Consider the following 14,839-nt stretch of genomic DNA (forward strand, 5'->3'; position numbering starts at 1 on the left):
CTTTTACGCGGACTGCTACACACATTTAAAATATGTACACTTTTACTGCCATGAGAAAGGGGGAGGAGTTCAAGATGCCAATGGTCTATATTATCGTCAAGGGAATCGCGCAAAATAATAGTGTATTCTCTATGAATAAGTATACAGGTAGCGTGGGAACGCTGGTGGGTACTGTATCCCGAGAGGCGAATTGAGAAGCGGTTAACTTCTTGCAGAATAATTACGGCAGGGGGATCATTGGAGTGAAGTATAAATTGCTTAGGAGAGGCTTGTTTATGTTGGAATCCCCTGCAATTCCATTGCCATGGAGTTAATATTCTTCTGGTGGCCTGATTGTTTCTTCTTCCTCATCGTCTAGCATGGTGGTAGAAGCCCCACCGAGTTTTGGATTCTGTAGCTGCGAGTTTTAGATTCTTCTTCAATCCTGTGCTGATAGATAGTTTGTTCAAAATAATAATAATAACTGATTCACAGGAAGAGAAAGGCGCTGTATCTGTCACACTTGTGTCCGTGGACACCTGAACCACGCCGTAAGGGAAGGGAGGAAGGTGGGAGTGAAAGTGGAAAGAGAAAAATAGGAGCCGTAGTGGAGGGCTGCGGAGAATCTCGACCACCTGGGGATCTTTAACGTGCGCTGACATCGCCCAGCACGCGGACGCCTCTTCGTTTAGCCTCCATCGAAACGCAGCCACCGAGGTCGCCGGGGTGGTTTGTGTTTTCTTGCAAAATGCAAGCAATTAAGAAAAAAAAAGAAGAAGGGCGTTCTGCGCGGCTGAGCCTGAAAATGTTGCTTGCTGGAAACAGCGCATCGGCCGTTGGCCGAGGCCTTTCGACTCCTCAGGACACTACCGAAACGTACAAAGTTGTCCTTCCACGCCTGCCCACCGGTAATGTTGTCTTTAATACCGTTTTCCTGCATGCCGACCTTAAGGGTCGCCCGTACCGAGCACCTGACTTTCGAGACGCACTTGCACAGATTTTGGACCTCCGGGAAATTTTGTGCATTGGTCAATACCAAATGAGCCACGTGTGGATGGTTACCTGCGAGAGTAGTTCTTCAAAGCAGAAGCTAATTAACAAAGCAGAGTTCCCTGTGAAAGGACTTCGGTGCATGGTGTTCGACCCGGATACAAAGAATGTCAAGGTTAAGCTCCTTTGGCTTCCACGCTATATGGAGCACCGGAGGATTGTGGAAGCTTTCGAGCCTTATGGAACGATTCAATCTGTGGAACGTGAAAAGTGGCGGTGCCCAGGGATGGAGCACATGGAAACGGCAAACCGTGAAATCTCCCTCACGCTCAAGGACGGAGTGTCAGCAAGTACAATTCCTCACACTCTTAATGTTTATGGGGTGCAGGCATTAGTGCTTATCTCAGGGAGACCTCCACTGTGTCTTCGATGCAGCCGGGTAGGTCATGTACGGCGTCAGTGCCGAATGCCTCGATGCACCCAGTGCCGGCGCTTTGGCCATACTGTGGAGAACTGTGTTTAAGTTATGCCGATAGACTGCGTCAAGGCCAGTGGTCACGAGAAGATGACGTGGCGTCCGAACATATCATGGATGTGTCAGAGGTTGTTGATGTAACTGGTGAGTTAGGTCGTGAACCTCAAATTGATGGGGACCAGAAGCCTTCTGCACTTCACACCAACTCAGAAGAATCTGCAGTGACTGGCCATCAAAAACCAGCGTCTCCAGAGCCAAAACCGCCGGACCCGGGTCCGCCTGTGAGTGCCACTCAGAGTGCTGCGCTTGCTGCCCAAGAACCACCTGTCATTGAAGGACGTCTGGATATGCCTCCTATGGAATCAATGGAGAAGATACTGCCAGTGGATGCTCGCCTATCCTCCTTCGTCATTGATTCTCCTTCGTCGTTGGAGGGTAACAGTGAGCCGTCTGTGGCGCCGATCTCTGGTGCGTCCGGTTCTCTGTCGGCTGTCAGTGTGGCAGCGAGCGATGTGCTCCAATCAGGTTCGTGGGCCAAAGCCTTGAGTGTCTCAGAGGAGGACATGGACAACACAGTGCCTTTGAAGCGTCCCGCAGATGATGAGGTGTGTATCGATGGTGCTGGCCAGAAGGCACACTGTGTAGAGGCCACAGGACGGGTGACTTTAAAGAGGAGGGCGATGTCTGCCCGAAAGGCCGCCAGTTTTGCAGGCGGGCCACCCCATTCTAGGGGATGATGTTTAAAAGGACTAGTACTAAAAATGGCTAGAATCGCAGCATATCAAGTCGCTACCCTTAACGGCAGGGGTATGCGTAATCGTCGGAGACAGCAGCAGTTAAGACATCTGTTAAAGAAATGGAGTGTGTCTGTAGCAGCAATTCAGGAAACAAAGTTGTCCTCCGATGAAGAGACGGAAGCTGCTCTTGAGCCGTTTTTGCCGGAATATAACATTATTGTTAGCCACGCTAGAGGCTTGTCCGGAGGGTGTATGCTATTCCTGGCCAAAACACTAGAGATGACAGCCATGTCTTATTGTATAGATGGCCAGGGACGACTTATATGCTGTGACCTCACAATCTGAGGTGTGCAGTGGCGAATTATTTGTGTTTACGCCCCTGTAAAACAGCGAGCCAGAAGGCATTTTTTTCTTTCATTAGTTAATCATTTGTGCACAGATCGCAAAATTATGTTGTTGGGAGATTTTAATTGTGTTTGTAGGAATGAGGACCGATCAGCATTATGTAAGAGATATGACCCTAGTGCTGCATTACTTAACGATTTGGCTTGTGAATACAACCTTGTGGATGTGGGGCAGGAAAAAGGCGACAGTATTCATTTCACTCATTTTCAGTTCTCCTCTAATGCCCGCCTTGACAGAATTTATGCTTCTGCAGACATGTTAGCAAATTTGTTTGGTTACTGGGTGCGGAACATCTTCTTCAGTGACCATTGTATGGTGTCTCCTCAGGTAGGGAGGTACAGTCGGCAGATACTTCACCTTCGGTGGGAACTGTGGGAAATGAATAACTGTCTGCTCTCAGATGAAATCTTTAAGCGTGCTGTACCTACTTGTTTGAAAGACATATGGTCACGCCATGATCTGTCAGTTTTTGAAAAATGGGACTTGTTCAAACAGGAAACCAAAAACTTAGCAATTGAAGCCGCTGCAAGAATCGCGTTCCTAAAGAGACACCACTTTCGTGAGCTTGGGCGCACTCTAACTGAGCTACATGAGCTAGAGAGGGTTATCCCGGGTGCCTATGTTGAAGAAATTAATAACGTAAAGGCAGAGCTTCAACAAATTGCGACGGAAAGATACAAGGGGGCCCTAATAAGATCTAGGACTCGAAGGTTTCTTGACGAGCAACCTTCACGTCGGGCCCTCAGTGATGAAAGAGAGAATGGTCTTACGAAGGAAATATTGGAAATTCAGTATGGTGGTTGCACATATAGCGATGCTCCTAGTATTCTTGCTGCTTTCTATGATTATTATCGAAAACTGTTCGGCAGTTGTAAAGATCCAAATCAGGGTTTCGATTATAATTCCTTACTTGAGAACTTTCCTCGACTAGACGATGAGAAATGTGCTGTAGTAGAGGGACCCATCACTTTGGAAGAAATTAAATCAGCCATTTCAGACCTTCAGAACCAGAAATCTCCTGGCCCAGATGGTATTACTAGCGAATTTTATAAAACATTTTCGCCTTGCCTAACACCTGTTTTGATGGAAGTATTCCAAGCATCTTATGATGTGGGTTTCCTGCCTCCCACTTTCTATTCAGGCCACATAATATTAATACCCAAAAGCAAAGATACTAATCAGTTGAAAACTGTTGAAGGATATCGTCCAGTTTCATTCTGTAATGTTGATTACAAAATTTTTGCCAAGGTCCTTTGTTGTCGTTTGCAGCTGGGTATCATGGACTTGATAGGTTCGCATCAGGTATGTGGTATCAGAGGGCGCAGTATTCAAACACACATCCATATTGCACGTTCAGTAATCGAGACAGTATGAGATGAGACAGGCCAAGTAGTTCTGATTCAAATTGACCTGGCGAAGGCGTTTGATAAAGTTCGGCACAATTTCTTGTTCGCGGTCTTGGAGAATGCAAACATTGGTGACGTTTTGCTCAAAGGCATAAGGCTGTGCTATATGAACTCGTATACAAGACTAATTGTTAATCAGGAGCTAACGAAACCAATACCACTGGAATCATCTGTTCGTCAAGGATGTCCACTGTCTCCACTGTTGTTTGGCTTATATCTGGAACCCCTCTGTCTCAGTGTAATTAACAGTGCAGCCATCCGTGGTTTCTCTCTAGCTCAATGTGAAGTTAATATTTTAGCTTACGCGGACGATATCGCCCTCTTTTGTTCTGACAAAAAGAGTGTACTTGAGGCTTTACACTTGACTGAACAGTTCTGCGATGTATCAAGCGCGGCCATTAATTTAGATAAATCCAAAGGTTTTTGGTTGGGACACTGGGGCACTCGACCAAGCCAGTTTGGAGGCATATGCTGGGACTGTAGTCCTCTTCAGTACCTAGGGGTTCCGCTGCACCAAGTTCGTAACAGCGCAGCCTACTGGGATTCACAAATCGTACCTATGCGGCAACAAACGCAGGCTTGGATGGGTAGGGAACTCTCAGTGTTTGCTAGGGCACAGGTCTATAACATATTTTTGTTTGCAAAGCTTGCGTATGTCCTTCAAGTCCTGCATTGTGCGAGTAGCAAAGTACAAGTTATACACAGAATATTTGCAACATTTGTGTGGCGCTCTCAGTGGGAGCCCATGCGGCGTGACAACTTGTTTCTTCCCTTAGAGTCTGGTGGAGTGGGCCTTATTCACTTGTTTGTGCATCAACTTGTCTCCGTTTTTTTCTTTTTCAAATCGGCAAACCATCCGTTTCTTGTAACTGTGCTCATTAGGCGTCCTAGTCCACATTTGCCTTACTTATTCGCACCAACTGGGCACGCTCGTGAGAGGCGTTTATGGGGATTCATTAAGGAGGTTGCTGACACTTTCAATTTTCTCACTGTGCGTTTCTTTGTAGATTACCTGTATAGCCTCTCGAGAAAGCAGATGACCCAGGCTCTCACTGAGTCTTTGTTCCCTACACCGTTGTATCGGCAGCCTTATCTGGGGTTTTTGGACACCACTGTTCTAAAGCGTGTTTGGCAAACGTGCATTCAGGCAGCTGCAAAAACGTTCTTTTTCAAATTACATACAGCGACGTTGCCTGTCAAGACATTTCTTCACAATAAGGAGATGTTTGTGCCCTGGTCGGTAAATTGTCGTCTCTGTAACGTGCCTGAGACAATTGATCATTGCTTTATTCTGTGCCGTGATGCTATGTTCTTTTGGGACATACTACAAAGAACTCTTAAAAAGGACATTGAAATTACGCCTTATACAATTAGATTTTTGCCTCCTGACAAAAACTCTGTCGTGCCTTACGATCTATTTGTGTTGATGGGACTGTTCAGCATTTGAAAAAGCCGCATGATCGACAGGCATACAGAGCCACCAAGATCGTCGAAATCCGTGTTTCGGGAGCAGTGTGCTTTGGTGAGAAGTGTATATGCTGCACGTGAAGAACCTCCAAACTGGATGCCGTATCTAGACGCACGTATATGTCTCCCAGACTTTTGATGTTCTGATGATTGTGCATTGCCGGGCTGGGGATATGACGGGCTCGTATTAAGCAGCCCGGTAACTTTAGACATGGACATGTTTAAGTGGAGTTGTTCCTTTTTACGGAAGTTTTTCCATGCAATAAAGAAAAAAATCAGAGGTGGTGCAGTGGTAAGACGCCCAACTACTGTCCGGAATACCCGGGATCGAACCCGACATCGGCGGCTGCGTTCCGGTGTCCAAAAGAGCTAAGGAGGTATTGAGTGTTTCTTTGTATTCTCGGAATTCTTGCTCTAGTTCACGGAGCACAGAGTCAGACGGGGTGATGTGGAAGCTGGAGTTAGGGTTCAGCGTTGTGAATGGGTTTCTTTTTGAGTGCCGTCATTTCTTTGAAAAATTCGGCTTATTGTTTTTGCAACAGGACGTTTTCGTTTCTTAGTTCTGTAAGGAGTGGATATTGAAATGAGGAGAGTAAGAGGGGAGGCCACTCTGCAGTACTCACCAAACCCATGTTACATGATCTGTACGTTGTTGATGGCTGGCTGTCACTGGAGGGGGCGAACTAGACAGTCCGCCATGATGTCTGGGGTCCATCCTCTGCTTCGGGGTTAAGTCACCGGTGCTGTTTCTAAAGCCAGAATCAGAGGTTGAATTGAGGTGGGTACTGAAAGGCGGTTGGGTAGCTGGGGCTAACGATAGCGATGGGCAGTCTTCCTTTACCCTATGCTTTTAGGCATTTGGGGAGCTTGTTCTCTTGGTTTCCTCCTTGTGTTTGGCTGGACGAATTTCTTATTGCAGTCCTTGGAGTTTACTGGATGTGGTTCACCACACAGGGTCCACTGGGGTTGACACTTGTGGTCGTCTGTAGGGTCAGGAGTGCCGCAGTCAGGGAACACGACATTGGCCAGATGTGGGCAGACGTCAGACTTATGTCCGGCCTCTCCACAGTAATCAAACGCTGGGCGAGTCTTCTGATAGATGAAACATCAACGTTCGATCCAGCCATACTTAATAGTGAAAGGGACTTTTTTGCCTTCAAAAACGATAACCACAGTCTTCGTTTTGCCGAGGCGGCGCACTCCGAAGAGGACGTGCGTACGCGAGTGAAAGTGTTTGGTGAGAAATTCGTCAGTGGCGTTCGGGTCAATGTTGTGCACGACACCTTTCAGAAGTCCGGGGTGGCGACATAGGCATTGACATAATATTTTTTGTCTTCCAAGGTTAAGACGGTGATGCGAGCAAGGTTCGTAGCGTCGTCCACATGTGAACTGCCGATAACCAGGATGTTTTGGCTGCTGAAAATTCGGATATGGGGCACCGTCTAGATAGTCATATCTTGGGTGGCTTGCATAAGGGCGGAATTCACAGCATGAGCATGTTGGTCCCAGTAACGGAGACCGAGGCGGTCTTTTGGCCATATTATCACTTTGTACGGAATGTTGTTAAGGCTTAGTAAGCGCACAGTGCGCGGAAGGGTCTTGGGCTTGCTCGAGGGTGGTTTTAGGATGTCCGGCGCTCCAGATGACTCAGTTTGGTGCCGTTACGCGTTGGCGCGGAGATGAATGGTTTTCTAGCTTGTATCAGCAGTAGACAACGAATTCGTGTTCGTTCCTGTGCTCGGGAGTCTGCCAAAGGTTCCCTGGCTAGGTTCGTAGCCCTGGATGACGTTCATGGCTGGGAAATTAATGCTGGATCCATTGCCGCTACGGAACGCTGGTCAGGAAGGAACGCCTCAAGGGCGCCGTTCCGCTGGAACGCGCTTAGCCCTTATTAAGCCTGACATTGCTTTGCTTGTTTTTTTGTTGTGCGCACCGTTAACCGCTATACACGACAGGAAGACCAGCATCAACAGACGCCTCTTTCTGAGTGGATGCTAGCGACGCTACTTTCAACACCGTGAGTGAAGAACTGAAATTTGCTAACCCGAATGGTTGGTCAGGATGAGTTCTAGAATGTGATTACTACGGCTGGTTCACGAACAATTTGGGTGAGCTGGTGATATTAAAGAATATGAGGGAAATGAATTTTCTTTTAATGATAATTGTAGGATTCAACGCATAGCATTGTCTAGTTTATGGCCGGAAAGTTAAAGTAGCCGGCTAAAGAAAGAATCGAGAGGGTCTTTTACGAGCACCTTCTCGATGGCATCATTTAAATGTCCGACAAACTCTGATTGGCTATAGTGTGGTCTATAACATGCGCCAAAAATTCAAAATGTGATACTAACTAGAGCAGAAAAATAGACTATTTCTAGTGGAGAGTCGATAGCTATGAGCGATGCGTGTAAATCTTCCTAATTGTGAATAATACTCCTCCACCTCGACGAAAGCCCTCAGCCCTATCGTTTTATAAAGAAAAAAAGATGAAGTCAATGCAATGTCATGGTTTGGAATGTCTTCTGTGAGCCAAGTTTCCGCCCTTACGATGACGTCAGTTGCGCAAGAATGCGTGATAGCTTCTAGAGCATCTACTTTGTTAAATAGGCTGCCGAAGTTTGCTAAGAGCCTCAACACATTTTTTTTTGTTTGAGTTCATTTTGATTGTACACTCATGTATCTGGGCGTGTATGCCTTGTAGAAAGTTTAATAATGCTGTCAGTTGCTAAGCGATACCGGTAAATTCCGTTCTTCATGAGAAGCTTGTTAACTCTGACAGACGAACGCTCTAAGCCCAACATTCTCTATAGCGAAATCGCGCAGCTTTTTCCGCGCATCAAGAATTCATGGGGAATAGTCTGCGTTCAGCGTAACTTTTGTTCTCTTCAGATCTTCCACTTTGTGCGCATTTCGAAGAGCTTCAAGTTTCGATTTAAAATTTAAAAATTAAACTACAATGCACTGATATTGGTCAATCCGAGGTCCAAGGAGATGAGCCCATTCAATGCCACCACACTGCATCTCTAGGGATAAAGAAGTCTTCCAATATAGTTTCCGTGTCTGCATAGCTTTCTTGTTCCCCTTCATGAATACCTTTAATAGTCAAATTGTTTCTTCCCATTCTGTTGTTCATGTCGTCAAACGACAAATGTCAGTAAATCGCTTGTTTTGCTTTAATTTCCTCTACCGATTGAACACAGCATCAAAGTTTGTCAAGCACACTTGACATATTCTTCTCTATTGCAGCAACACGGCCTTGAATGCTACTTAACTCCTGTTTGATTTAATTTAGGGACTCCAACGTTTCTGCATGGCATTCCTTTAACAGTACGAGTACATCATTCGTTGGTCCAGTATTTGCTTCCACATCACTCGCACAAAGCAAAAGTAGTGTCTTAAATATGGAGAGCAGTAACACGGTTGGTCTCACAAAAAGTTCACGAAAAGACCTTCCCCTGCCCTAAAAAGGTACTCATGTTAACACACAGATATTCGATGGTAAAAATGAGAAGATTCCAGCGCGATACGTGCACAAATCAACACCCATTGAAACACAACGATGGGCATCAGTAGCTAGAGGACCATATATACCATGTAGTAATCCCGATCGCCATCAGCTCGCGCGCCGACCCGAAGAGGTAGACGAAGTGGAGCCGGAGCCTTGTTGGCACTGCCCTGTTGATTAGAACGCTACCCCCGTCGCTTTGGTTTGCGGACGTTGCTTGCGGTCTTGGTGCTCCTATAAACACCTTACACTTGGTGGAGGTTCGGTCGTCGCCCCAGTCCTCCTCGCAAATTTCACCCTGGAACTTCTGAACCGCACGCTATCGCCTTCGGTCACAACCATGCAGGACGCTCCCAGCCAACCATCGACGCCCATCCCTGCCACTTCTGCCACCATCTTTTGTCCCGGGGCACAACGCCCCCGTGACCCACCTTTCTTCAGTGGTACCGACGACCACAAACGTTGACGACTGGCTGGCCTCTTTCGAGCGCGTCAGCTCTTACAACCGCTGGGACGATTCCATCAAACTGAGCAACGTCCTCTTCTACCTCACGGACGTGGCGAATCTGTGGTTTCGAAACCACGAAGCCGATCTTCCGACGTGGTCAGTCTTCAAGCAGAACTTCGCGGATGTCTTCGGCCGTCCTGCGGTACGTAAACTCCGCGCCGAACAACGCCTCAATGCACGGCTTCAACGTCCCGAAGAAACGTTTACTAGCTACATTGAGGACGTGGTTGACCTCTGCAAGCGGGTTAATCCGTCCATGCCCGAGCCCGAAAGAGTCACACATGTTCTAAAAGGTCTCACCGAGGATGCGTACTATATGATGTCGGCCAGAGACCCTACTTCCGTATCCGACATTATAACACTGTGCCAGAGGTTTGACGAGCTACGAAAGCAACGCGCTTCTACGCGGCGGGCTGCCACACCTGCCGGCATTGCTGGCTTGGCACTGGCTACGCCGTCTGCGGAACAGTCTCAATTTATGCAGAATATCAAAGACTTCATCCGCGAAGAAGTTGCACGCCAGCTGTCCCTCCTCCACTAAGTTCAGCCGACCGTCTGCACTTCGCAATTAGCGCCGGCCAACGCGCCATCCATCTCGCCGGCTATCCGCCCAGTTATCGAGGAGAAAGTCGCCGAAGCGCTGCCTTCTAGTTTTCCCATCGCTCCTGTGCAAGCACCACTCACTTACGCTCAAGTAACCGCTGGAACGCGCGGTCCGCTTCCAACATCGTCGTACCAGAACGGCCCTACATTTTATGCTCCACCTCGTTTCATGGCCCCTCAGTCTCAGATCCCTCGACCGCGACGCCGCATTACGAACCCATGGCGAACCGCCGACAATCGCCCAATTTGCTATGCTTGCGGGCTCCCGGGTCACGTCGCTCGCCTTTGCCGTCAGCGCCCGCTTCATCCTGAGAACACAGTCCGTCAGTACCACTACGATCCCGAGCCGCCCTTGAGCAACGTCTCTTCTGGATCGTCTCCACCTCGGGCTCAGTACTCGACACGCCGTTCGCCTTCGCCTCGCCGATGTTCCATTTCGCCAATGGTCCGGCGACAGGGCTCTACGCAAGGGGAAAACTGAATGCCGCAGTTCCGGAGGCAAGAACTGCGCGTTTGACGAACTCGTTAAGTCCTCCGCCTTCTCCCGCCAACGTCATTGAAGTGTTCGTAGAAGGTTTTCCCGTTCTTGCGCTGGTGGATACAGGTGCTGCCGTTTCCGTAATTAGTGATGCCCTTCGCCGCAAAATTCGCAAGGTCACGACGCCGCTTTCTGCCTTTTCGCTTCGTACGGCCAGTTCAGAGCGCATCACCCCTGTGGCAGCGTGCACGGTACGAGTTTGCATCAAAGACATTACGTATCTCGTCGAGATGGTGGTGCTTTACGACTGCTCCCACGACATCACCCTCGGCTACGACTTTCTGTCAACTCACAGTGCTGTGATTGATTGTGCCCGTGCTGAAGTTGAGCTTTCCCCTGTGTGTAATGTTTCCCTGTGTGACCCGCCTGTGCGCCCTGCTAAACTCCTTGTAGCTGCAGACACCGACATTCCTCCCTTTTCTTCTGTTCTCGTTCCCCTTATTTCGACATCTGCCCTCCCTAGTCCTGTTCTCTTTACGCCCAAACTCGCCTCCGCCCACCATAACCGCCTCCTTCTTCCTTTCGCCGTTCTAACAATTTCTGATGGCAGCTGTGTCATCTAGGCATCCAACCCTTTTCCCTGCCCAACGGCTGTTCTTCGCGGGGAGTGCCTCGGCTACATTGAAGAGCTGGACCCTGATCGCACTTACATGTTCTCCGAACCTGAAGTTTTTCCTCAAGTTGCTGCCCTGACGTCTTGTGCTGCTACGAGTGATGAGCTTCCTGTCGACGCCCTTCATTGAGCTATCGCGACCGACCTTACGTCCGCCCAACGGGACCAAATAGTCGCCCTCCTTCAGCGCTTCAGTGCGTCTTTTGACGTGTCCCAGCCTTCCTTGGGCCGCGCCTTGACCGTTTCTCATGCAATCGACACTGGTCCTCATGCTCCCCTGCGGCAGCGACCATATCGCGTGTCGCCCACTGAGCGCCGCGTCATTCGTGACAATGTCGCCGATATGCTTCAACGGGGCATCATACGACCATCTCATAGCCCTTGGGCCTCCCCCATAGTGTTGGTGACGGAGAAAGATGGCACTATCCTCTTCTGTGTGGAATACCGGCGTCTGAATAAGATAACCCGCAAAGATGTTTACCCACTACCACGAATTGACGACGCGCTAGATTGTTTGCAAGGAGCGGAGTTCTTTTCGTCGCTAGATTTGCGCTCTGGCTATTGGCAAGTACCGATGGCTTCCGCTGACCGCCCGAAAACAGCCTTCATCACTCCCGATGGATTGTATGAATTCAATGTGATGCCGTTCGGACTGTGCAACGCCCCCGCCACCTTCGAGAGAATGATGGATAGCATTCTCAGTGGGCTCAAATGGGAAACGTGTCTTTGTTATCTAGATGACATTGTCGTTTTCTCGAAAGATTTCCATTCCCACCTTCTGCGCCTTCAGCGTGTCCTTACGTGCCTTACTGAAGCCGGCCTACAGCTCAACTTGAAGAAATGTCACTTTGCCGCTACCAAGCTCACAATACTTGGTCATGTCATATCCAAGGATGGCGTTCTACCGGATCCTACCAAACTTCGTGCCGTCGCAGACTTCCCCAAGCCCACAACCTTGAAAGAACTTCGAAGTTTTATCGGTCTATGTTCGTATTTCCGCCGTTTTATCCGAAACTTCGCCAGTATCATCGCCCCTTTAACGCAACTTCTCGCCGGAGGCCCGAACCTCTCCTCTTGGTCACCAGCCTGTGATGCTGCGTTCAGTACATTACGCCGTCTACTGGTCTCTCCCCCTATACTCCGCCATTTTGACCCTGCCTGCTCGACCGAAATACACACTGACGCAAGCGGCGTAGGTCTGGGCGCTGTTCTTGCTCAATGGAAACCTGGATATTCCGAGTATGTCGTCGCGTACGCTAGTCGTACCCTCACGAAAGCGGAATCGAACTATTCTGTGACCGAAAAGGAGTGTCTGGCCATCATATGGGCCATTGCCAAGTTTCGTCCTTGTATTTACGGTCGCCCATTCTACGTTGTTACCGACCACTACGCGCTCTGTTGGCTATCCTCCCTCAAAGACCCCTCCGGCCGCCTCGCCCGCTGGGCGTTACGTCTTCAGGAGTACGATATCCACATCATCTATCGATCTGGACGCAAGCACACCGACGCTGATGCCCTTTCCCGTTCACCGCTTCCTAACGACTCGACGGCTGGCTCCATTTGTGCCTACGATATGTCGCCGCTCAACGTTACCAACATGAAATCTGAGCAGCAGAAGGATCCATGGATATCCTCCCTCTTAACATTCCTGTCTACGCCCGCAGAGCTGTCTCCGTCACGTGCACTTCGTCGTCAGGCCCACCACTTCGCCACTCGTGATGGACTTTTATACCGCCGCAATTACCATCCTACAGGGCGAATGTGGCTTCGTGATTCCGCGACATCTCCGTGCCGAAATCTGCGACTCTTTCCACGCCGATCCCCAATGCGGCCATGCAGGTGTCATGAAAACCTATTCTCGACTGCGTATGAGATATTACTGGCGCGGCATGTACCGCTTCATTCGTCAGTATATCCGATCCTGTACCGCCTGCCAACGTCGCAAGAATCCATCCCCTCAGCCAGCCGCTCCGTTGCAGCCATTGCCTTGCCGTAGCCGGCCTTTTGACCGTGTCGGTATCGATCTGTATCGCCCCCTTCCGACCACGTCGGCTAACAACCGCTGGGTCATCGCAGCCGTTGACCACCTAACCCGTTACGTGGAAACATCGGCCTTGCAGTCTGCCACCGCACAGGATGTTGCTTCGTTCATTCTGCATCGCCTCGTACTTCGTCACGGCGCACCAAAAGAATTGATCAGTGACCGCGGACGTGCGTTTCTTTCCGACACTGTCGAAGCCCTCCTCAAACAGTGCCAGATCATTCACCGGAGCACCACAGCGTATCACCCCCAAACGAACGGCATGACTGAGCGATTTAATCGCACTCTTAGTGACATGCTAGCCATGTACGTTGATAGCGCTCACTCTAATTGGGACCAAGTGCTGCCTTTCGTAACGTACGCCTACAATACGGCTACGCAGACTACGACTGGGTTCTCCCCCTTCTTTCTTTTATATGGTCGTGAACCCACGTCCACCATGGATACTATCCTGCCCTACCAACCCGACGCTTCAGAGATCACTCTACTGTCTGAAGCGCACACATTTGCCGAAGAATGCCGACAATTGGCGCGCTCCTTCGCAACGGAGAACCAGGCTCAACAAAAGCATAACCGGGACCCTACAAATCCAGCGCCTTCATATCCCTCAGGTGCCCTCGTTTGGCTATGGGTGCCTTCCTCTGCACCCGGCCTCTCATCCAAACTCCTATCGCGCTATCATGGACCTTACCGCATTCTCGTACAATCTTCTCCCGTCAATTACGTAGTAGAGCCCTTGAACCCATCTCCAGATCATCGCCGTCGCGGCCGAGAAACTGTACATGTCGACCGCCTCAAGCCGTATTATGATCCCCCTACCCTTTCCTCACCATGAGTCGCCAGGATGGCTCCTTTTCCGCCGGGGGGTACTGTAGTAATCCCGATCGCCATCAGCTCGCGCGCCAACCCGAAGAGGTAGACGAAGTGGAGCCGGAGCCTTGTTGGCACTGCCCTGTTGATTAGAACGCTATCCCCGTCGCTTTGGTTTGCGGACGTTGTTTGCGGTCTTGGTGCTCCTATAAACACCTTACACTCATTACAAATCTGAGCAGGAAACGGCCGACCTACCAAGGCAAAGAGCACAAGTCAACCATATGCTCTCGTGGCCACAAATTCCAGACGTGTCAGATAAGCAGACAGACGCTCGTGGCATCCTAACCATGAATTACCTCCTTTAATGTTTCGCCATGAAATACATACACAACCAGAACGGTCACATTGCTTCTGTGAGAGCTAGGTGAGGTATAGGAAAGTACAGCGCTTATCTAGCCCGTAGCTGCTGGACGGGCGCGTAGAGTGTGTATCCGGATGACGCCACATCTTCCTCTGTTTACAAGAACTGTGTATGCCCACAAGGAACAAAAAGTACTTTTCAATTTACTCATCAATGCCGTGTCTTTTCGGCGGTGGTACGACGCGTCCATATAGCGTCGTTATTTGCAGTGGGCTTGAAGTTGTATTTTTGGGTACGTTCTCTTCGCTGTTGGACAGCTGCTTAGGCACGATGGTCTTGCCAGGCGAATTCAAAACAGCTTATTTCCCCCTGTTGTCGCTTGTTTCCGTAGGCTGACTGGC

The sequence above is a fragment of the Amblyomma maculatum genome, chromosome 10 (genome assembly GCF_055883805.1).
Source record: "Amblyomma maculatum isolate TAMU_Amacu chromosome 10, ASM5588380v1, whole genome shotgun sequence".
Classification (NCBI taxonomy): domain Eukaryota; kingdom Metazoa; phylum Arthropoda; class Arachnida; order Ixodida; family Ixodidae; genus Amblyomma; species Amblyomma maculatum.